The 23,329-nt window shown below is 49.7% G+C and overlaps 1 protein-coding gene across 1 annotated transcript in view; it reads right to left on the bottom strand.

Moving 5' to 3' along the window:
* CSRP1 (cysteine and glycine rich protein 1) overlaps positions 1 to 23,039 on the bottom strand; it is a 41,344-nt gene extending 18,305 nt beyond the window's left edge. The window contains exon 1 of the mRNA XM_073319631.2: positions 22,868 to 23,039. The gene's annotated coding sequence lies outside the window, so the exon portion shown is untranslated. The remainder of the gene's footprint in view (positions 1 to 22,867) is intronic.
* Positions 23,040 to 23,329: the final 290 nt, after the last annotated feature.

Raw genomic sequence — 23,329 nt, 5'->3', positions numbered from 1 at the left:
AGTTCTCACTCAGATGCACGGAGGAAAGAACCGACCAGTGGCTTATTTCTCTGCCACTTTAGACCCTGTTGCCCAAGGCTTACCCCCCTGCCTGCGTGCTGTGGCTGCTGCAGCGTGCCTAGTCGAAATGTCTGATTCCCTTGTTCTCCGCTCTCCTCTTACCCTCTTGGTCCCTCACTGACCTTGCCCTGCTCCAAGACTCTGCCCCAGAAACCGAGAGAGAATCCTGGGTTGCCCAAGGTTGCTCTCTACATCCCGATTCCTTTTGGCGCTCGCCTACTGGTGCTTTTGTAGCCCCCTTTTCACTCTACCCATCTCTGGCCGTCCTGCTACACGGTGTTTCGCATGTCGGAAAGGAGGGGATGGTCTCTGCTGTAACTAAGACAGGATGGTGGGCCCCCCATTTTAGCTCTTTTGCAGCCCGCCACTGTGCAGCCTGTACCATTTGCCAAAGCCATAATATTGGTAAACCTGTAAAAGCGGCCCAGGGGTTCTGGGGCCTGCCTCAAGCACCGTTCTTGCACAAATGCCCAAGTGTCAACAATATGAATTGATATTGGTTAGGGTATGTTTATGTGCCGGTTGGATTGAAGCCTTTCCTTGACACAAGGCTGACTCGCTGTCTGTTGCCTAATGTTTGTTAAATCATATTAGGCCTGCCAGGGGAATTCCTGCTACTCTGTCCAGGGATCGGGGTACACATTTTACTGGACAACTTGTTCAACACCTGGACCGTATATCGCATATCAAACACCTGTTGCACTGTCCCTACCACCCACACAGTGCAGGTGCAGTTGACAGACGAAATGGTGCACTTAAGAATAAGCTTGCTAAAATTTGTGACTCTGCAGGATTAAGCTGGCCTGTAGCCTTACCATTAGCCCTTATGGACACGAGATCCACTCCATCCCAAAGGCATAAATTAAAGTCCCTTTGAAATTGTTATGGGACGCCCTATGCGAGCTACGACGACCATTACTCCCGTTCCAGATTTGAACTTGACTCACAGTGCGTTCCCTCAGTAATGCGAGGGACTAATGCATGCTGTAAGTCACTTCCATTCACAGGTTTGAGCCGCCTGGCCCACGGAACCCACCTCCGACGCTTGCCACAGCCTCGAGCCAGGCGATCGGGTCTACGTATGGCGCCCTCATCGAAAGCACGCCTTGGAGCCCCGGTGGAAGAGTCCTCATCAGGTACTGCTTACTACACAGACGGCTGTTAGACTATCTGGCATCGCAGCGTGGATACATGCTTCACAGTGTAAGAAAGCACCATCCCCAGAGAACCAATCGTCACCTCAGGACGACGCAGAGTCAATTTTGACTCCAGAAGAAGACGTAGAGGAACAGTCTGCAACGCCTTACAATCTATGCTCTCGTAAGGGTTGCCAGAAGCAGACGCTGTTTCTCGGCTGCTGGCATCTTACAGTCTGGGGAGACCACGGTGACAGTTCTTTTATCCGGCAGCAGGTGTGGATAGCTCAGACCCTTAATATTTCTAATTGCTGGGTCTGCAGCCACATCCCAGCCCACTCTCAAACTGGTGTTCCTGTCCTGGCTATCCCACTCAAGTCCCCAGACCTCACTGGAGGGCCTCGTCTGTTTAACAAAATATGGAACAGCAATGACACTTGGGAAGCGGTGGGAATAAATGCATCTCAATGGATCAGTGTGGTGGAGGGAAAAGGTCATTGGTGTTGGGTGTGTAATGGGACAGGGCTGGATCTGGGGAAAAGCCATTGCCTTCAGCATATTGTGGCCAATGGTGTATGGGATTATTCAAACAAAACTAAAAAGTGGTGGGCTGGATATGGAGATATGAATTTTTTCTCAACCTGGGATCAAACAGAGAAATCAATCTCATGTTCACCCTACAGTAACCTTAGTGAAAACAATACAATCTTTCAATGTCATGCAAATAACACCACTCCTCGTAAGGAGAATTACTCTGTACCCTTTGGGGGATACTCCTCCTCCTTTGCAAGCACCTATATGACAAATGGGTGCAACCGACCCTTCCCGGCCTTAATAGGCCATCACTGGGTGTGTGGGACCAGGGCTTATACCGCACTACCAGCTAATTGGTCAGGAATCTGTTATCCCGCCCAACTCTTCCCACAATTCCGAATGCTAGGAACCTTCCCTCGAACGCCTCCGCAATTTCAGGCGAAAAAGAAGGGACTTAACAGATGCCCAATGGTATGTGAATAACATAAGTCCCTTACCCTGGGAAGAGGCCATTGGCGGTTCCTTCATAGAATCATAGAATATCAGGGTTGGAAGGGACCCCAGAAGGTCATCTAGTCCAACCCCCTGCTTGAAGCAGGACCAATTCCCAGTTAAATCATCCCAGCCAGGGCTTTGTCAAGCCTGACCTTAAAAACCTCTAAGGAAGGAGATTCTACCACCTCCCTAGGTAACGCATTCCAGTGTTTCACCACCCTCCTAGTGAAAAAGTTTTTCCTAATATCCAATCTAAACCTTCCCCACTGCAACTTGAGACCATTACTCCTCGTTCTGTCATCTGCTACCATTGAGAACAGTCTAGAGCCATCCTCTTTGGAACCCCCTTTCAGGTAGTTGAAAGCAGCTATCAAATCCCCCCTCATTCTTCTCTTCTGCAGGCTAAACAATCCCAGCTCCCTCAGCCTCTCCTCATAACGCATGTGTTCCAGTCCCCTAATCATTTTTGTTGCCCTTCGCTGGACTCTCTCCAATTTATCCACATCCTTCTTGAAGTGTGGGGCCCAAAACTGGACACAGTACTCCAGATGAGGCCTCACCAGTGTCGAATAGAGGGGAACGATCACGTCCCTCGATCTGCTCGCTATGCCCCTACTTATACATCCCAAAATGCCATTGGCCTTCTTGGCAACAAGGGCACACTGCTGACTCATATCCAGCTTCTCGTCCACTGTCACCCCTAGGTCCTTTTCCGCAGAACCATACCATTAGGGGGAGTAATACACCATGCAAAAAGGCTCCTAAGTTTACAAGCAGTAGTTGAAATAATGGCAAATGACACCGGAGAAAGTCTAAGAGTCCTGGCCAAAGAAACAGGGGCAATCCGACAGATGGTCCTCCAAAACCGTCAGGCATTGGACATGGTGCTGACGGCAAAAGGAGGGACTTGTGCTCTCATTGGAAAAGACTGCTGTGTGTATATACCAGACAACACCAATGAGGTAATAGATCATGCTAGCCACTTAGAACAAATCGCATATCTTCCCCACGAAGAGCCAAGTTCTTTATGGAAGTGGCTAAGTAACCTTTTCAATTTCTCTGGCATAGGAAAATGGTTGTTTCAGGGAGCCCTAACTCTCCTGTTTGGAATCCTAATAATTTTTGTATGTTTTCAGTTACTTTCCTGTTTTATCCAAAATTGTGTCAGGCATGCTACACAGACAGCTGCCCCAAACCAGAGTGCTAATTTGATTATTTTAAATATCACTGATGAACAGAGAGATAAAGAACGATCGATATGTGGAACCCAGTCATTGTTGGTCATTGCGTAGCTTGACCAAAAGGAGGGATTGTGAAAGTAGAATTAATTATATTGAAATTATAATTCATTAAAGAAATGCTACTTGAAGGGTTTGTTGAAATATAGTTGTCAGGAAGAGAAACATTAAGGAGTGTGAGACAATGGGTCCTCAAACTAATTAACTTAGAGCTCCTACTGAGCTAGGAGATTGGTAAATGTTAGTATGCAAAGAAGATATGCATGTATATTTGTCAACTGCCACCAGTTGTCACGGAGTGTGGGGGAGTTCCTGGAGAGGCTTTGCAAGGGAGGCATATTGGGGAATCCATTGTCTGCAAAATCCAGCCATGCCTAAAAACTTCCGGACCTGGCGTGGGGAGCGGGGTCGGGGAAAGCTAAGGATAGCTTGGACGCGGGTGAAAGTGCACGGGAACCCTGGGAGAGGAGAAAGCCGAGGTATGTGACAGAAGCTTGACAGAGTTGTAGTTTAGAGCGAGAAGCTTTGTCCCTTATTTGCTAGGGCAGTAAGGAGCACTAAAGAGTCAGTTTCAGAGGCAGACAATGAAGGGGAACAGAGGAGTAGATCATCTACATATTGGACTAGTGTGGACCTGGACGGGAAAACAAGGTCAGCAAGGTCTCGGGCTAATGCTTGGGAAAAATATGACGGGCTTTCAGTATACCCCTGGAGCAGTGTGGTCCATGTGTACTGTTGCCCCTTGTAAGAAAAGGCAAACAGGAACTGGGAGTCAGGGTGAACCAGGACAGAAAAGAAAGCAGAGCACAAATCAACAACAGTAAAATGAGTTGCATCTGGTGGGATGGAAGCCAGAATCTTTGAGAGAGGCAAGTTTTGATTCTGTCCATCTATGATTTGCCTCTTCCCACCACTGCATGAAACAATCAACCTCTCCTCTTGCCAATTTAGTTTTAGGTTGGCCGAGTTTGTCTTTTAAGACGTCTACTCGGTCTTTGTCCCAAGATCCTAACAGTGGCCACTGAATTCTGGGATTCTCCCGAGTTAGCCTTTTGCATGCCCATACACATCTCCCCACTCCAAGGTCAGCCTTTTGAAGCCATCCCCCACCCATGTCATGAGGTTTTCTGTTCATTAAAACACAACAATGCTAGCAACAAGACAAACACCACAGACAAACAACCACAAAACACATATCCATGGTATTCTGAGTTATTCTTCCGCTGGCACCAGCTTGCTTGTAGAGTCTAAAAATAAAAGAAACAATTTCCACCCCCCTGGTGGGGACAGATTATTGCTTAATAATAATAATACCACTTTCTTTTCCAAATTCCCTTGCTAATTGCAGGAAAACCAGAAGAATTACCTCCAGGCTGTACTTATTTTGTTCTATAGTCAGGCTAGTGAATTACCCCACTCACTGCTCATTTATGAAATTCATGAGGTGGTGTACCTCAGTTTCCCCTCTTGTGCAACAGACCATGTTTGCAATAGTTTCTCTGCTGTACCAAGCTATAAGTTTATTCTCGGGTAATAGCTGAGACACAGCTTCAGATTTTAGCACTACACACACACACACACACACACACACACACACAAAATTCTCTTTTGCCTAACATCCCTTGAACTGTGATTACTCTTTTACACAACTGTACCCCGATTACACTTCCATCTTGTACAACTAGACACAACCAGAAGCAGCCAAGTTAAGTTCCAATAGAAACCCCTTACATCCAATAGAATAAAAAGTGGAATTATTTTTTTTCACTCCGTCCATTCGGTTGCTTGTTTCCTTCAACTTCATCCATGAGTGAATTGTTGGGGACGCGCTAAATGTCAAATGCCCCTTTCCCATGTTGAGCCGAAGCTTTCACACTTACTGTGGCTAGAATAAGACATCACCTAGTGAATTCAAAATCTGAAAATTGGGATAAAATGAACTCAGCAGTTTTACACAGAACTAAGTTCTAAGATGCCTGGCACCGGAGGGCGGTGCTATGGGTCTGTCACGGAGTGTGGGGGAGTCCAGGCCCTGCACCCCTCTTCCTGGGATTCACTGAGACTCTCAGCCAGCCAGTGAAACAGGTGGTTTATTGGACAACAGGAACACAGTCCAAAACAGAGGTTGTGGATACAAACCAGGACCCCTCAGTTGAGTCCTTCTGGGGGAGCAGGGAGCTTAGACCCCAGCCCTGGGGTTCCCTGTGTTCCTCCACCCAGCCCCAAACTGAAAACTAAACCCACCCAGCAGGTTCCCTGCTGCAGTCTCCGTCCACATTCCTGGGCAGAGGTGTTACCTCCCCCTCCCCCTCCTGGCTCAGGTGACAGGCTCTCAGGTCTCCCCTCCCCAGGGCACATTCCCAGGTCAACACTCCCCCCTCCCTGCTGAGTCACATCCTCACATCTCTCCCCCCTTCGAGACTGAACTGAGCGGGGTCACTCTGACCAGTGACCAGGGGAAGTTCGGGGCCCCCTCTCCGGGACAGTGCATCCGCTATCAGGTTGGCACTTCCCTTCACGTGGTCCACTATCAGGTTGGCACTTCCCTTCATGTGGACCAAGTGGACCACGTCCATGTTGTAATCCTGCAGGAGCAGGCTCCACCTCAGGAGTTTGGCGTTGGCTCCTTTCATCTGGTGCAGCCAGGTCAGGGGAGAGTGGTCGGTGTAGACAGTGAAGTGTCGCCCGAAGAGATAGGGCTCTAGTTCCTTGAGGGCCCACACCATGGCCAGGCACTCCTTCTCGATGGCCGCGTAGTGTTCCTCCCGGGGTAGCAACTTCTTGCTCAGGTACACGATGGGGTGTCTCTCCCCCTTTTCATCCTCCTGCATTAACACCGCCCCCAGTCCCGTGTCTGAGGCGTCGGTGAACACCACAAAGGGCTTGTCAAAGTCTGGGTTTGCCAGAACTGGTCCATGGACCAGAGCCTCCTTCAGCGCCCGGAAAGCCTCCTGGCACTGCTCGGTCCAGACCACCTTGTCTGGCTTCCCCTTCTTGCATAGCTCAGTGATGGGGGTGGCTATGGCGCTAAAGTGGGGCACAAATCTTCGTTAGTATCCTGCCACCCCAATAAAGGCTTGGACCTGCTTTTTGGTGTGGGGAGCGGGCCAGTCTCTGATCACCTCAGTTTCTCTTTCTTTTGTCTCTTATGTTAAATTGGCTTTGGCTTAGCTGTACAAATAATTTATCTTGAACCTCAGAGAGGGGCTCACATCTGGGTCCATTAGCAAAGTGCTTTGCTAATAAACAGAGTGGTGTGACAAATTATGTGAGTCCTGAATCTGACTTTGACAGAGAGTGTGCATGGGTTGGGGTCTCCTAGCAAGTCTACCACAAGAGATTTCATCAGTGAACATGGTATAAATAGATTCGCCAATAAACAAAACGGCCTCAGTTTACCTCACAGAAATATGGGCTTGTGGGACCGCTAGTGGAGGGAGGTCTTCTGATTGTTCAATCTATGTCCTCCTCCCTCCCCCTCCCCCCACATGCACACTCAATCCACAACTCACACACGAGAGCTTGAACACTGTGAGTGGGGAAAACCCAACTGGCAGAGGCTGCAGCAGGGATCAGAAAGCAGCAAGAACATTATTCTAAGGGTTCAGAGTTTGTAGGAGAACAGGAGAGCCAAGGAGGTGTAGTCAATGAACATAGGGAAGAGCAGACCAGATCAGGGGTCTGGCCAGTCTAGTCCAGTGTCCCATTGGACTGTGGCCAGTACCAGATGCTTCAGAGGAAGGTCCAACCCCCTCCGCTCAGTAGACAGATGTGAGATAATCTGCCCCCCCCCATTAAGGCATCAACCTAACCCCTGCTAATAAATGACCGGATTAAATCATGAGGTTTTTGTAGCCCTTCAGAGTTTGTTCACAAGACTCAAAGAGGGATCAGAGATTTATATGGATTACAAGAATATCCAGAGTTCTAACAGCCAGTGCTAAATTCTTGACCTCAGTGACATCCTGTGGCAACGCGTTCCCCAGTCTAAGTCACACAGTGTGTGCGCAAAAAGGTTTTTGGGTTTTTTTGTGGGTTTTGAGTTTGCCATCTTTCAGTTTCATTGCACCTCACCATCGTGTAACACATGAAGAGGACAAGAGACGCTCTCCAATCTACTTTCTTTATTCCACTTGCTCGGCAGATACTTTGATCATGTCCCATTGGCGAGTGGGGAGAGAGGCATTGTTAATGGTAGCAATCAGCTGTCACAGGATTCTGGAGAAGGGAGTCTGTGCAGTTGTGAGCTATTTGAGGAAGGGTTTGATTTGTCAGAATCTAGCGTTTTCTGAAAGCTGTGCCAGGCATCTTAGAACTTAGTTCTGTGTAAAACTGCTGAGTTCATTTTATCCCAATCTTCAGATTTTGAATTCACTAGGTGATGTCTTATTCTAGCCACAGTAAGTGTGAAAGCTTCGGCTCAACATGGGAAAGGGGCATTCGACATTTAGCGCGTCCCCAACAATTCACTCATGGATGAAGTTGAAGGAAACAAGCAACCGAATGGACGGAGTGAAAAAAAATAATTCCACTTCTTCTTGATGAGAGCTAACACGGTTCGATATTAGTGATGAGATTGAGAGAATTCATGCTCAGAAGGCAGAGAATCTGTTTCTTTGAATTCTCCAAGAACAACCATGCCACTGAATGAAACACTACCATTGAAGCAGATCACTGATTCACCTGACAATCCTACAGGAGAGACATTTTCAATGCCATCATCACTGAAATGTAGCCACAATGACAACTTAAGTCCCTATTCCAGCCCTTTAGCATGAGCGGAGATCAAATCAGTGATCATGCCGTAGAGACAACTGATATGAAAGGTGGACTGGGATGTGATAAGAAGCTGTAACCACTTGTACCAACATCTCCTTCAGTGCAACACAAACAGCAATCTAAATAAGTGATTCAAGCACTTAGCCACAGATTAAATCTCTCTGGAGGAGTGTGACACTCCATACCTCAAAGTAACACCCTGGAACCCCTATATTCACCATTATATGATTACGATGTGTTTTGTACAAAGTTTGCCTTGTGAGGTATCATTTAAGAAGTTGTGGTCTGTTGAACCTTAATACCCTGTTGAATTGTATGTGTTATTATGAAGTATTGCTATATTTACTACTGAAATACGTTGGGACGTTGGTAGACGCCCACAGCCAACCTTTCAGTCGGGACAAAGGAGCAGCCATCAATAGCCAGACAGGCTTAATGATTCATCAAGACCCATTCCACTATCCCAGAGAAGACATGTATGCCATGGGGCCGGACTGACCCGTGTCACAGCAAGGATCTTTCTAGCAGCTGGAAGAAGGTATTTAAAAAAAAAAAAAAAAAAAAAGAGAGAGAGACAGTGATATCATCACTTGGCCTCTCCTTCCCCCCAGTCTCAACATCTGGAAGACAAAGACTTTGAACTGGGGAAGATTGGTCCCAGGCTGGAAGGGGGTCCAGTCTGTGTATTTTAAGCTGTACCATCTGGTAGGATGAGAGATTATCTGATTCAGATCTTACTTAGTGGGCTTGAGTTAGAATTTAGACGGCAAATTTATTTCTTAGGCAACCAACTTTGATCTCTATGTTTGCTACTTGTAATCACTTAAAAAAAATATCTCTCTTCCTGTAGTTAATCAATCTGTTTTATATTTTGCCTAAAAACAGTGTTGTTTTGGTTGAAGTGCTTGGGAAATCTCAGCTCAGTTTACAAAGGCTAGTGTATATCCACTCCACACTGAGGCAGTGGCGAACTAAGTAATGAACTTACACTGGACAGGCTTCTGACCAGTGCAAGACAGTACAGTCCTGGGGTGCAAGGCTGGGGAGCTGGAGGGAATTGACTGAAGCCTTTCTGTTGGTGGTTCATGAGGGGCTGGGAGATCATTCATGTAACTCAGTTGGGTGTGTCCCTGCCTGTGGGTGGCTGTGTAAGTGCAGTGCCTGCCAGAGGCTTGTAGCTTGACATCAGCATCACAGTGTGAGGTACAGCCCAGGCTGGTGGGTTTGGGGGGCTCAGGTTGCACCCTGGGGACCCCGTCACAAGGAGTTTGACTTGTGGGACCACTACTAGATGTTTCAACGAAAAGGAAGATCTAAAAGAATCAGCATGGATATTAATAAAACAAACAGGACAAGTGACCCCATAATAGGTATGAGTAAATATGGCAGGCAACCAGCTTGGCTTAACAGTGAAATCCTTGCTGATCCAAAATACAAAAAAGAAGCTTACAAGAAGTGGAAGATTGGACAAATGACCAGGGAGGCGTATAAAAATATTTCTCAAGCATGCAGGAGTGAAATCAGGAAAGCCAAATCACACTGGGAGTTGCAGCTAGCAAGGGATGTTAAGAGTAACAAGAAGGGTTTCTACAGGTATGTTAGCAACAAGAAGGTGGTCATGGAAAGTGTGGGACCCTTACTGAATGAGGGAGGCAACCTAGTGACAGAGGATGTGGAAAAAGCTAATGTACTCAATGCTTTTTTTGCCTCTGTCTTCAGGAAGAAGATCGGCTCCCAGACTACTGCACTGGGCAGCACAGTATGCGGAGGAGGTGACCAGCCCCCTGTGGAGAAAGAAGCGGTTCAGGACTGTCATAAATATAAAGGGAAGGCTAACCGCCTTTAAATCCCTCCTGGCCAGAGGAAAAAACCCTTTCACCTGTAAAGGGTTAAAAAGCTAAAGAACCTCGCTGGCACTTGACCAAAATGACCAATGAGGAGACAAGATACTTTCAAAGCTGGAGGGGGGAAGAAACAAAGGGTTCTCTCTGTCTGTGTGTTGCTTTTGCCAGGAACAGAAAGGAATGGAGTCTTAGAACTTAGTAAGTAATCTAGCTAGATATGTGTTAGATACTGTTTGTTTAAATGGCTGATAAAATAAGCTGTGCTGAATGGAATGGATATTCCTGTTTTTGTGTCTTTTTGTAACTTAAGGTTTTGCCTAGAGGGACTCTCTATGTTTTGAATCGGATTACCCTGTAAGGTATTTACCATCCTGATTTTACAGAGGTGATTCTTTTACTTTTTCTTCTATTAAAATTCTTCTTTTAAGAACCTGATTGCTTTTTCATTGTTCTTAAGATCCAAGGGTTCGGGTCTGTGTTCACCTATGCAAATTGGTGAGGATTTTTATCAAGCTTCCCCAGGAAAGGGGGCTAGGGGAGGATTTTGGGGGGGAAAGATGTTTCCAAGCGGGCTCTTTCCCGGTTATGTATTTGTTAGATGTTTGGCGGTGGCAGCAATAAAGTCCAAGGGCAAAAGGTAAAATAGTTTGTACCTTGGGGAAGTTTTAACCTAAGCTGGTAAAAATAAGCTTAGGGGGTTTTCATGCAGGTCCCCACATCTGTACCCTAGAGTTCAGAGTGGGGAAGGAACATTGACAGGGACTATTTAGAAAAGCTGGACAAGCACAAGTCCATGGGGCCGGATGTGCTGCATCCGAGGGTGCTAAAGGAGTTGGCGGATGTGATTGCAGAGCCATTGGCCATCTTTGAAAACTCATGGCGACCAGGGGAGGTCCTGGACGACTGGAAAAAGGCTAATGAAGTGCCCATCTTTAAAAAAGGGAAGGAGGAGGATCTGGGAAACTACAGGCCAGTCAGCCTCACCTCAGTCCCTGGAAAAATCATGGAGCAGGTCCTCAAGGAATCAGTTTTGAAGCACTTAGAGAAGAGGAAGGTGATCAGGAACAGTCAGCATGGATTCACCAAGGGCAAGTCATGCCTGACTAATCTAATTGCCTTCTATGACGAGATAACTGGCTCTGTGGATGAGGGGAAAGCAGCGGACATGTTATTCCTTGACTTTAGGAAATTTTTTTTACACGGTCTCCCACAGTATTCTTGCCAGCAAGTTAAAGAAGTATGGGCTGGATGAATGGACTATAACAGGGGTCGTCAACCTTTCAGAAGTGGTGTGCCAAGTCTTCATTTATTCACTTTAAATTAAGGTTTCACGTGCCAGTCATACATTTTAACATTTTTTAGAAGGTCTCTTGCTAAAAGTCTATACATTATATCACTAAACTATTGTCATATGTAAAGTAAACAAGGTTTTAAAAATGTTTAAGAAGCTTCATTAAATTAAAATGCTGATCTTATGCTGCCAGCCCGCTCAACCCGCTACCAGCCTGGGGTTCCATTCACCTAGGCTGGCAGCAGGCTGAGCGGGGCCTGAGGCTGGGACCCCAGACTGGCAGTGGGCTGAGGGGCTCAGGCCACTGTCACTCAGCCCACTAATGGTCTGGGGTTCCGTCTGCCGGCCCCGCTCAGCCCATTGCCAGTCTGGGATCCCAGCCCTGACCACAGAGTGAGTACCTACCTTCTCCCTGGTTCTACCCATTCTCTTCCTCTCTCTCTGCACTGAGGGAGTGCACTGAGCCCAGGGCTGGGGGTGAAGGAGCAGGCTGCGGGTTGGGGTGTAGGGTCTGGCCAGAAGCTAGAATGAGGGAGGGGGCGCAGGGTTGGGGCAGGAGGTTTGGGTGTGGAGTGCTTACTTGGGCAGCTCACATTTGGTGCTCATGGTGGGGGTGGGAATGTTGGGGGTGCAAGAGTCAGGGCTGGGGGTGTGTGAGGAGGGTGCAGGAGTCAAGGCTTGGGTCATGGTGGAGGCAGGGGTCAGGGCAGAGGGTGTGTGAGGAGTGCAGAGATCAGGGCAGAGGGCTGGGTGTGTGGGCTGGGGTCGTGGGGGTGCTCCCAGCCCCCTGTCCAGAGCGGCTCACAGCAGGGGGCTGGAGGGGATATGCCCTGATTCCACCCCCCCTTCCCCAAGGCCCTGTCCCTACCTCTTCTCCACCTCCTCCCAAGACCAGGGAGAGCGCTCTGGCTCTGCTTCTCCCCCTCCCTTGCAAGGGCCATCAGCTGATGGGTGGCAGGGAGAGGAGGAGGAGGGGCAGGAACCTGGCACACTGGGGGAAGGGGTGAGGGAGGGGGAGCTTGCCTGCCCTGCAGCAGCAGCCAGCAGGACCAAGCTTCTTCACCCTGCCCCCGCGTGGGGGGGGGGGGTGCAGGCAGAGAAGAGCAGGCCGGGGCAGGCAGGATTTTTAATGGCTCGCTGCTGCCTGCCGGGGTCCCAGCCTGGCGCTGAGCAGGGCCGGCGGCTGGGACCTGGCAGGCAGCAGTGAGCCATTAAAAAAAAAAAAAAAATCGGCTGGCATGCCGTCTTTGGTGCGCGTGCCATCGGTTGCTGACCCCTGGACTATAAGGTGGATAGAAAGCTGGCTAGATTGTTTGGCTCAACGGGTAACGATCAATGGCTCCATGTCATTAATGATCTGGAGGATGGTGTGGATTGCACCCTCAGCAAGTTTGCAGATGACATTAAACTGGGAGGAGAGGTAGATACGCTGGAGGGTAGGGATAGGATATAGAGGGTCCTAGACAAATTGGAGGATTGGGCCAAAAGAAATCTGATGAGATTCAACAAGGACAAGTGCAGAGTCCTGCACTTAGGACGGAAGAATCCCATGCACCGCGACAGACTAGGGACCGAATGGCTAGGCAGCAGTTCTGCAGAAAAGGACCTAGGGGTTACAGGGGACGAGAAGCTGGATATGAGTCAACAGTGTGCCCTTGTTGCCAAGAAGGCCAATGGCATTTTGGGCTGTATAAGTAGGGGCATTGCCAGAGAGCCGTGATCGTTCCCCTCTATTTGACATTGGTGAGGCCTCATCTGGAGTACAGTGTCCAGTTTTGGGCCCCACACTACAAGAAGGATATGGAAAAATTTGGAAAGCGTCCAGTGGAGGGAAACAAAAATGATCAGCAAAAAGAACAGGAGTACTTGTGGCACCTTAGAGACTAAGATTTATTTGAGCATAAGCTTTGGGAGCTACAGCTCACTCGTGAAAGCTTTTGCTCAAAATAAATTTGTTAGTCTCTAAGGTGCCCCAAGTCCTCCCGTTCTTTTTGCGGATACAGACTAACAGCTGCTACTCTGAAAAATAATTAGGGGGCTGCAGCACATGACTTATGAGGAGAGGCTGAGGGAACTGGGATTGTTTAGTCTGCAGAAGAGAACAGTGAGGGGGGATTTGATAGTAGCCTTCAACTACCTGAAAGGGGGTTCCAAAGAGGATGGATCTAAACTGTTCTCAGTGGTACCGGATGACAGAACAAGGAGCAATGGGGGAGGTCTAGGTTGGCTATTAGGAAAAACTGTTTCACTAGGAGGGCGGTGAAGCACTGGAATGGGTTCCCTAGGGAGGTGGTGGAATCTCCTTCCTTAGAGGTTTTTACGGTCAGGCTTGACAAAGCCCTGGCTGGGATGATTTAGTTGGGGATTGGTCCTGCTTTGAGCAGAGGGTTGGACTGAAGTCCCTTCCAACCCTGATATTCTAGGATTCCCACAAGGGGGAAATGCATTCCTTCTGAGCACTATTTATACTGCATCGGAAAAGAAAACTGGGGAATATTCTGCTCAGGCCTTTGCAGTTGTTCGGACAGTGAAAATAGAACTTTGGAGGGGAACTTCAGGTGCATGCACCCCAGACTTTGACACATGGGTGTGCAGTGCAGCATCTGAACCTAGGTGAGCAATTGATACCAGCAATCCTACAACCCATGGTGGCTGTTAAAAGCTGCCAGCCAGCAGCCTCATGGTTAGTTAACTGAAAGAGGAGAACGGATGTGCCTGTTTCCCACTGGGTGGAGTTCTCAGGAGGCTCTGGTCCTCCACTGATGGCAGTTAGCGTAGCTCCATTAGTTTTAATTAATTTAATTTTAATTTAATCCCACTAGCTGAGGGTCTGTCTGTGTCCACGTTTGCATCCAGCTACTCCTGCAAGTCTGATGAAATCTGCACAGGGCACCAGGGGTCTGATCAAAGTGCAGCATGAATTTTACACAAGAAGGGACTCTACAGAGAGGAACTAACCTTTCAATGGTTTTAGTTGGAATTGGCAGATTTCAGGCTGCTGACATTGTCACAGGCTCAGTGGATGAAGTCTGGCTTCCAAGTTAACAGAAGTGTGTAACCACACAAGGCCAACACTGAAAGCAATTCAGAGTCACCATGGAAGCTTTCCAATATTTAACCAGAGGCAAAAGGTCAGAGACTGAGCCTAGTACAGGAAGAGGCTGAAATGTGAAGAGCGCTCACTTAATGAGCAGTTATTCAATGTTTTAATTTTCTCCTTATTGTTAGTGTGTGGCCTATGCTTTATGTATTGCACACTAGCAAAACGCTGCTCTGAAGGCAGAATTATTAATTTCTGCATGGCCTTTCCTCCTGTGGAACTCATCACAATAGTATCGGAGTGACTCACAAACTTAGTTATTTTCATAGCACCCCTGTGAGATGAGGGAGTATTATCCTCGCTTTACAGATGGAAAACGGAGGCACAGACAAATTAAGGTCAAAAGTATCCACTAAATCTGGATGCCCAATCAAAGATGCCTAGGACCTGATTTTCCAGGGTGCTTAGCATCACACAGCACTGATATGTTCAAAACTCAGCTCCCAGTGATTCGACCGCAGCTGTGACTGCTCAGCACTTCTGCAGACCAGACCCCAGGATATCAAGCCAGGCACCCAGAAAATGAGGGATCCACTTGTTAGTGATCACCTGTGAAAAGCTGGGTTTAAGTGACTAGTGTACGGCCAACAGACCCCCGACGTTGGTGGGTAAGATCGAACCTGGGACCTCTGGAGCTAAATGCATGAGCCTCTACTGCATGAGCTAAAAGCCACAGGGCTCTTAGCTAAGGCTGTAGCAGCCTCATTAATCTCTCAGTGGTCTTGGTGCCACTGGACGGTGACAGGAGATGTGCGGGTTAGACTAGCATCACACAGGAACTTTGTGGCAGAGACAATAAATCCCCCCCAACGGAGGACGTTCTACTGTGTATAGAGCAGGCCTGAGTGGAATGAGCATATTGATCTGAAGATACTCCGTGAAAAGCCTGCTGTTCTGGGTGCAAAATACAATAAGTACCCCCATCTACTAATAAGTTGGGCCTCCTACCACTCCAGTGCCCACACCTACTAATAAATTGGGCCTCCTACCACTCCAGTGCCCACACCTGGGGCTCGTCTAAATACAGTTTCATTGAAATTGGCTTAAAACCCAATTTTAAACTGTTCATGCAGGAGATTTGTACCAATCTGATTTGTTTAAAACTGGCTGGGCCTGTGAATTTACGGCTGCAAGGTAAGCTGATCTAAGGGAAGCGTTTTGGGCCACCCCGCCCTTCCCAGCAGCAGAAGAGTTTGGGTGTGGGAGGGCATGGGACAAACTCTTCTGCTGCTGCTGGGAAGGGCGGGGTGGCCCAAGACGCTTCGCTTAGATCAGCTTACCTTGCGGCCGTAAATTAAGCTGATCTAAGCGAAGCGTCTTGGGCCACCCCGCCCTTCCCCGCAGCAGCAGAAGAGTTTGGGTGTGGGAGGGCACGGGAAAGGGTGAGGCAGGCTCTGGGCAGCACTTATCATGAAGAATCCAGTTTTCCAGGGCAGCATTCTACTGCCTTAACCATCAAACCCTCCTTTCTCCTGCTGCAGTTCCCTGCCTCGTTCACACTATGCCTTTCAACTGCTGCAACAAACAAGTTGGGGTCCTACAGGCAACTGCCTCCTTCACTACACAAACCTGATTCACCCGCAGGAGGGCTCCAGATCCTGCATGAACAGTATTTAGATGAGCCCCAGGTGTGGGCACTGGAGTGGTAGGAGGCCCAACTTGTTAGTAGACGGGGGTCTTGCTTATTGTATTTTGCACCCAGGACAGCAGGCTTGTCACGGAGTATCTTCAGATCAATATGCTCATTCCACTCAGGCCTGCTCTATACACAGTAGAACGTCATCCGTTGGGGGGGGGGGTATTGTTTTTAAACCAAAACAATTAAAATGGTTCAACACCTCGTGTGGCTACAGTCATGCTGGTATAAATGTGTGTCTACAAGTATAGCTTGTTTCCCCTCTCACATGGGAGTAAGCCATACCCGTATAAGGCACTTTTACACTGGTTTAACTGCATTCACCCGACGGGGTTGTACTGCTTCACTTATCCCAGTATAGTTGAACCAATCTGAAAACACCAGTTTTACAAGCTCTCCCTGGAGTTTCACTTGTAAAAGTTTCATGGGTTTTTCCCACCTTTCAGACACAAACCATGGCAGGTCTGATCAGGCAGGGGAATCCCACCGCTGGGGTGATGAGTATGAAAATCTGAGCATTACTTCTCTGAAGAGAAACATGTCATCCTGACCTGTTACCCCACCACACTCACTGCCCTTCTCCCTCAGGGGACCAACAGCTGCTTGACCTTGCTCAGTGCCTCTGGGTGATTTTGAAACAAGTCTACAGTGGCCAGGATCAGGGTGGGTGACACAGGGACGGATTTTCACCAGAGTTCAGTGTGCTGGGTGCTGACTATTTTGGACCCCCTGGCCCCAATCAGGGGCTCTGAGCACTTGGAAATCTGGCTCTTTAACAAGTCTGGCCCCACATGGCTTGGGCCAGATCCTTAGAATGTGCAGGAAGTCTGTGTAGCTCCATCCCATTTCCCCTTCCTCAGGCTAGGCACAGCTGCAGACAAGAATCCGGCCTCATTAGGACCTCTGAAGAGCACCACGGTGTCACTGCAGAAAGTAGCTCCCGGTGCGCCTCTCCGCCATTCCAGTGTAAGAACGTTCACGGATGGTCTGTCCATCCTCTACACTCCATAATGGGCGAGCATGATTTATACAGCAATTGCCTTGGATTTAGAGATGAGGGGACAGCTATACAATGCAATGTGGGGGGAAAAGGTTAGATACCAATTAATTCTGGCTATACTAAAAGGTTATTTAGCAGAGGAGGTGGGCAGATTTAATGCACCTGGATTGCAGTAGAGCATTTAACAGTGTGGCATGAAATCCCACCTGTAAAGTTAATTCACACTTATTTATCCAGGAGAACTCTCACGTGGCCTGGAAACTAGTGTCAGAGTCTGGAACTGAGGGGGAGGAATCTAGAGAGGGACCACAGGGACTGGGGTCTGATTTAAAGTCGCCCTGATTACTGGAAGTAATCAGGTTTCAGAGTAACAGCCGTGTTAGTCTGTATTCGCAAAAAGAAAAGGAGGACTTGTGGCACCTTAGAGACTAACCAATTTATTTGAGCATGAGCTTTCGTGAGCTACAGCTCACTTCATCGGATGCATACCGTGGAAACTGCAGCAGACATTATATACACACAGAGACCATGAAACAATACCTCCTCCCACCCCACTGTCCTGCTGGTAATAGCTTATCTAAAGTGATCATTAATATGGGCCATTTCCAGCACAAATCCAGGTTTTCTCACCCTCCGCCCACACACACACAAACTCACTCTCCTGCTGGTGATAGCCCATCCAAAGTGACCACTCTCCCTACAATGTGCATGATAATCAAGGTGGTCAGTTTGGATGAGCTATTACCAGCAGGAGAGTGAGTTTGTGTGTGTATGGGAGTGGGGGGGTGAGAAAACCTGGATTTGTGCTGGAAATGGCCCAACTTATACACGCACATCAGACCAGTGCGAGAGAAAAGAGAATCAGGTCTCAAGCCTCGCAGCATGATGACCAGTGCAATCTGGGACCAGATCAGTCTAGCTGAGGAGAGCAGCACTCACTGTGCGAGGCCTTTCCGTGGGTTTTGACTTGGAGCATGGAGTCAGTACAGGATGAGTTAGGGTCCATGAAAGAGAGAGACTAGCAGCAGCCCATGGCTAGCACAGGATCTGCACACAGAGCTTGCCAGCGCACACCTGGCCTTCCAAGCAGACAGCTTCCCCAAACCCAGACAGACTCAGTCATGCCATATTCAGGAGTGGCTTTGAGAGAGGCAGAAAATTTCCACTAGAGACCGGGCCGAGCCCTCTGCTGCTACCGGGGGGGGACAAGCCATGTCCCTGAGCCTGCTCCACAACAGAAGAGAAAGAGCTGGCCATGTAAACACCAGACCACTGTGCACTAGCCAGGTTACCATACATGGCCGTTCATTAGTGCTAAAGGGCAGTGAAATTCCTGAGGAATGAGCTACTGCAGCCACAGGACCGCATGGATCCCCAGGCATTCCACAAGAGGGCTGGCTGCAAGTTTTCCACCCAGTCTGGAAAAAACTGGGGTTTTCTACTAATTGAACAGTTTGATGGGAAGTGTGTGCTCTCCATGGAAAATCCAGGCTGCGGAATGGGGGGCAGATTCAAAAAGCAAGCTATTTGCTTTTTCAGCAAAAAGCAAGGTTTTCCTGCAGGGAATTTCCCCTGCTCCCTCATTTTCTGACCAGCCCTATTTAATGCAAGTCATTTAGCACATACCAGGTACCTTTTGAGAACAGGTTTCAGAGTAACAGCCGTGTCAGTCTGTATTCGCAAAAAGAAAAGAAGGACTTGTGGCACCTTAGAGACTAACCAATTTATTTGAGCATCAGCTTTCGTGAGCTACAGCTCACTTCATCGGATGCATACTGTGGAAACTGCAGAAGACATTATATACACAGAGACCATGAAACAATACCTCCTCCCACCCCACTCTCCTGCTGGTAATAGCCCATCCAAAGTGACCACTCTCTTTAAAATGTGTATGATAATCAAGGTGGGCCATTTCCAGCACAAATCCAGGTTTTTTTGGGGGGGGCGGGGTGAGAAAACCTGGATTTGTGCTGGAAATGGCCCACCTTGATTATCATACACATTTTAAAGAGAGTGGTCACTTTGGATGGCCTATTACCAGCAGGAGAGTGGGGTGGGAGGAGGTATTGTTTCATGGTCTCTGTGTATATAATGTCTTCTGCAGTTTCCACAGTATGCATCCGATGAAGTGAGCTGTAGCTCACGAAAGCTCATGCTCAAATAAATTCGTTAGTCTCTAAGGTGCCACAAGTCCTCCTTTTCTCTTTTGAGAACAGAGTCAGATCCTAGGCTCTATGGGCTGCTTTGCCCTCCCCAGGAGACAGAATCCTGAAGCAGACCTCACCAGTTCTAAGGCAGTATTCGGTACAGATGCTCTAAGATGCACTGGGGTTCTGGCTGGGAAAGGCACAAAACACCACTGAATAACCCCCACCCTCCCAAGTAGAGAGACAAGCCACACATCCAGTTCATACCAAGCCTCTGTAACAGCCTGCCCAGAGGGCAGAGGGAGGAGTATCTTGGCACTACCTTTGCCAAGCTCTGAGCAGCTGCAGGCTATTCATTGGGAATAAGGTGCAGCCACAAGGAATGGGAGAGAGGAGCCAAGACAACCCCTCCCCAAAGCTCTGCATGGGGGGGAAGAGGTGTCCCTGTGTCAATTAGCAACCTCAATACCTTCCCTCTCCCTGGTATCCCAGTGCTTGGTTTCTCACCAAGGTGTTGGCTCACTGGCCCTTGACCCTCATGTTTTGAGCTGACCTCCAGCAAATAGGTTTACACCAGCTAGTAAGTGTCTGGTGTACCTTGCCCAGCAGGGCCATCCCTAGGGGGGTGAGGGGCCCGGGGTGGAAGGGACGGATTCATCTCTTCCAGGACCAACCGCACCGGCCAATTGCATCGACCTGCGGGGCCCCCCAAAGTGTGGGGCCTGGAGCGGTTGCTCTGATTCGCCCTACCCAAGGGATGGCTCTGTTGCCCAGCTCTGGTTAACTCCCCCTCCTACAATCTCTGCTCTTAATTTGTGCAAACAACACCTATCTGGATTTCTTGCTTTAACAGAGGGCTGAAGATCATTTATTTGGGCCACATCCTCAGCTGGTATAAATCGGTACAACTCTAGTTGTTTCAGGGAAGCAAGCAGTACACTGATTTACACCAACTGAGGAGGCAGTCCTTGAAGTTTACAGGAATGCAACCTTTATCCAGACCAAAAAGGGAAGTTAGAGCAAGGCAATTAGGAGACAGGACTCCTGAGTTCCACGCCCAACCCTGCTACTGAACTTAGGCAAGTCCCCTCTGCTCAGAGCTTCAGTTCCCCTTCCCCACAACCATCTGCAAAACGGAAATACAAATTCTTACCTACTTCAGAGTGGGTTATAACTAGAGATAGCAAAATGCTTTGAGAGCCCCAAATGAAGGGCACTAGTGAAGTTCTCTTTGCTGCTTCAGGGATACTCACAATTTTGAGCTCTAGGAGCTATAGGTCGGGTTTCCCCATTAGATATAATCACACAGACAGCCTCCCTTCCGAGATACAGAGCACACATAATTTCCTGCCACGAGGGAGGCGGAAATGCCACTGAGCAGGATGATGTCAGCCTGCTTTTCTTGTTCAAATGTTCATAAATTCCTAGGTTCCTAGGCCAGAAGGGACCATTGTGATTATCTCCTCTGACCTCCTGCGTAACACAGCCCGGAGAATGGCCCCACAATAATTCTTAGAGCAGATCTTTTAGAAAAACAAACATCCAGCCTTGATTAAAAATGGTCAGTGATGGAGAATCTATCACGACCCTGGGTAACATGTTCCAAGAGTTAACGACTCTCACCGTTAAAAACTTACACCTTGTGTCCAGTCTTATTTTCCCCTCAGCCTCACACATTTCCCCCCAAATATGTCAAAAAACATGGCTGTAGGATTCCCCACAATCGTAGAGATCAGAACTTGGGCCCACGCCTTTATCCACCAGGATGGGTGCTACTCATGCTCAAAAAAGCAAAGGGTCTAAGCACTGGCAAGAGGTGGTGTGAAGACCAAGCTCATTTCCAGACTTTGGTCCCAGGCGAAACGAGTTGGGGAGGTCTCAGTAAACAGTCACTGTGGACTCTGCGTCAAAACCCCATCGCATGATTTGGCCCAGGTCTGGAAGAACAGGTGATCTGGGGGAAGCGAGTGGGGCGTCAGCATTGTGGGGCACAGACAGGGCTGCAGGAAGACGTAGGACTACTGCCATTGCAGGTCAGGCTTGAGGGCCACTGGCAGAGCTAACAGGGGTGCAAGACTGAAATAGGGGGAGCTGCTAAAACGCAGGACTGAGGAGCACTCACAGAGCTATTCGCGTGCAGATGAAGCCTGCCCCAGACCAGACCCCACCACGCGCAGCTCCAGCCAGCAGCATGAACCCTTCATTCCTACGTTCACCCAGAAGTATAGCATGATGATTACTCCATCCTCACCCACGGGTCTCCCAGCGTCACAGCATGCCGCTTTGTTCAGAGGGTTCCTGCCATGCCCCGCGTGCAACGGAGGCAGCCTGGAAGCTCAGAGAGGTAGATCACAATAGTCAAACCGAAACACAGCCCAGGACGTTGCCTGGCACTTGCTGTGGCATGGGCAAGCCCCTCTCCTGCTACAGAAATCCGTGCACAAGACTAACATGCTGCCCCGGCAGGTGTGGGGGAGTCTTTGGACACACCGGCTGGTGATGGGATTCCATTGTAACAAGCTGACGTTACTGCTGAAACAGGGCCGAGACGCAGGCAGCTTTACACTACAGGACTGAAGAACTCCTCTGAACAGCGGCAAGATCCTACCTGCCTGCCAGAGCCAGGAACAGGGAGATGTGGGGAGGACATTGGGGATGTACAACTTCACAGCCCTGAAATACAATGGACTAGCAGAGCTTGTGGGGAGCTCTGTCTGTGTAGCCATGACAGGGATGATATTTGGTAGCACAGGTTACAATCCAAAGGGACCCTCAAAAACCTGGACCTGAAACAAAGCCCCTGGACCAGTCAGCCTTGGGATTTGCAACCCGAACCCAGAGGAGAGACTCAGCTGGTCCCGAGTTCTGAACCTCTCTTCCGAACAACCCAGCTTTGGGGCGTGGGAGATGTTTACAACCCCAGCCTGCGTTGGGCAGCTCATCCCGGTGCTGGTCCGGCAGCAGCAGAGCCATGCACTTGGATGACTCCCCTAAAGATTTTGGGGAGGGGGGGGCAGAAGGGAGCAACCCGGAAACCCTGCTCTGAATTCAGCACCTCCAAGCCAGCTCGATTTGCAGTCACTCCGAATTCAGTGCGCACGTAACCGAGACAGGGATGCGGCTGGCTCTGTAGCTGGGAGCAGTGCAAAGTTGCCCTGCTCTGGAGAACAGCCCCGTTTGATGACTGGGGTCCAAGAGAGCTAAACCAGACCCGGTGCCCCTTAGCACTTCCCTGGGCACCAGCCTCCCAGGGCAGCACAAAATCCGCGTAATAACAGAACCAGGGCTCCCCCCGCCACCATCTATCCCTCTCCCCCAACTGCCCAGAGCAAAAGGACACTGGCCAGCTCCTTTCTGACTCAAGCCCTTGGCTTTCACACTAATGGTCCGGAGCGCGGCTCCTTTGATGCAGGCTCCGGCGCTGGGTGGGGCTGGGTGGAAAGCCCCGGAGCAGGGCTGGGCCGGGCCTGGCCGGACAGGGAGCTGCTGCCCGATGCAGGGCGTGGGGCTGGGGGCTCTGCAAGCGAGGGAGCCCACGGGGGATCCGGCCGGCATGGGGCAGCGTCCAGGCCCCCGGCCGTGGGAGCAGCTGCCCCAAGGCACGTACCTTGGGTTGGGCTGGGCTGGGCTGGGCTGGGCTCGGCTCGGCTCGGCTCGGCGCTGCGCTACCCGGCTGGGCTCCGCTGGGGGCTGGTTTTTGTTCTCCTCGGGAGGAGGCGTGTCCCGGGGCTCCCCCCCCCGCTGCAGGCCCGGGAGGCCGGGCTCTTTGCACTCCGCCCCGAAGGGCTGATGGCCCCGTCACGGCTCCGGAGGAGGGAGGCAGCGCTGCCCACCCAAGCTACCAGCGAGGGGCCGGCGCCCGGCACAGGCTGGGAAAGGCGCCCGCGAAGGGGTGCGGGGAAAGGGGCGAGCAGCCTGGCCAGGGCACACTGGTGCCCGGCTCCCCTGCACCCCGGAGCGCCCAGCGTCCACAGCGGCAGGGCAGGGGCTCTGCAAAATGTGGTCAGTAATGCCCCACAAACCTGACCCACAGCTTCCCCCCCCCCCCGCCGCCCGCTATTCCAGCCTG

The sequence above is a fragment of the Lepidochelys kempii genome, chromosome 21 (genome assembly GCF_965140285.1).
Source record: "Lepidochelys kempii isolate rLepKem1 chromosome 21, rLepKem1.hap1, whole genome shotgun sequence".
NCBI lineage: Eukaryota > Metazoa > Chordata > Testudines > Cheloniidae > Lepidochelys > Lepidochelys kempii.
The sequence above is the reverse complement of the archived record's forward strand: the minus strand, read 5'-3'. Positions and strand labels throughout refer to the sequence as shown.